The sequence below is a fragment of the Brienomyrus brachyistius genome, chromosome 3 (assembly GCF_023856365.1).
Source record: "Brienomyrus brachyistius isolate T26 chromosome 3, BBRACH_0.4, whole genome shotgun sequence".
NCBI classification, from domain to species: Eukaryota; Metazoa; Chordata; class Actinopteri; order Osteoglossiformes; family Mormyridae; genus Brienomyrus; species Brienomyrus brachyistius.
Window position 1 is genome coordinate 5154852 of NC_064535.1, and position 1622 is coordinate 5156473.

Consider the following 1622-nt stretch of genomic DNA (forward strand, 5'->3'; position numbering starts at 1 on the left):
CAGGCTTAGCCCACTGAGCCACACGCTGTCCTCCATCTTTACAGTCTAAGGAGAGCGATGATGTAATGCTCCGACAGGACCCTCACCATCAGCCTATTCTGGGTGTGCGCATGGTAGGGACACGATTCAAGCTCTTGCCCTGTGGGACAACAGAGATCGAAACTGAGGTGATGTCCTGTAATGGCCAGTTATTCCGAGAAACCTAAACACAAAAAGCGACATTCCCCTCTTAAACACGAGGCTCACACCTTGATACACAGCGGTTGGGTAATTATAGCAGATTCCTGCGGCGACAGTAGAATTCCAGGTTAAACTCAACTACTGTGACAGGAAAAAAAAAATTCAGAAGAGGAGCTGAGAAATGAGGCGGGGTGGATATGACAAGCGGCCAGGGGAAGGGGTGTGGCTCAGTGGGGCGGGACACCGTGCCTATAACCAGAAGGTGGCTGGTTCAAATCCCAGGGTTGGCAGAGTGATTTCACCGTTGGGCCCCTTGAGCGAGGCCCTTAATCCCCAAGTGCCCTAGGGACTAGCCTGGCACTGCCTTAATAATTTTTTTTTTTTAAAGTACGGTACCAATCAAAAATTTGGATACACCAAGCTGCCTATAAAGGAGAGTGATAGTATCACAACTGGCTACCTGACCTAAACACAGTATAAATGGTTTTGGAGAACTAGATATTGGCCTAGAATATATGAGTGCTCAGAACATACGTGGGACCTCCTTCAGGACAGCTGGAAAAGCAATCCAGGAGGCCACCTCATGAAATTGGCGTAGAAGAGACTGTAGGGTCAGCCAGAAGCCTGGAGCAATTGGTCCAATGGTGGGATGACTCTGCTGGTCATGGGATTTGACCTGGCAACCTTTTTATTTGTTTAATACTGTTTGTTCAGTGCATAATTCCATATATGTTATTTTGTTTTAGTGTCTATAATTATTATAAAATATAGAGAATAGCACAAATAACACCCCCCCCCCCCCCAACCAACCGCAGCCATTACAGCAGGAAGTGTGCAGCAATCCGCCTGCATTTGTTCCATAGGTAAAGTAACGGAAAGATGGCCGTCAGCCATAAAGGCATTACAGAGCCCCATCAGCGCAGTGTCCGGGCTCATCGGGAAGGTTTCCGATGGCGGCCAGTGGACATCCTGCCGGCCAATTGGAGACGGGAAGTCCGGGCGGGAATCCCGGGAAAGCAGAACAAAACCACTGCGGTTTAAAAGCTCGGAACCAAGACATGAAGACTGTTGGGGAAACCTTGGGCAGAAAGTTTATTATTATTCATAGAAGCTCCACCACCATTATTGAACAGAACAGTAGTTCAGGCCTATAAATGGGGGGGGGGGGGTTGGACGACCTGGGGGAAACAGTCCAGTGGGCAGTGCTAGGTTAGGTTTCATTTGCAGAAGGAATGCTGTTATTGGATCCTTCAGGACTGTAGTTTGGCAGCAGCACAAACTAAAGGCGGTGGAGCTGTCAACTGGGAACGTCACTTTCGATTGGACCCCGTGCTTCGCAGTTAGCCCTGTCATTCGCGGTTAGCCCTGTCATTCGCGGTTAGCCCTGTCATTTCGCGGTTAGCCCTGTCATTTTTCTCCAATCTGTGTAGAGCACGGTTCCT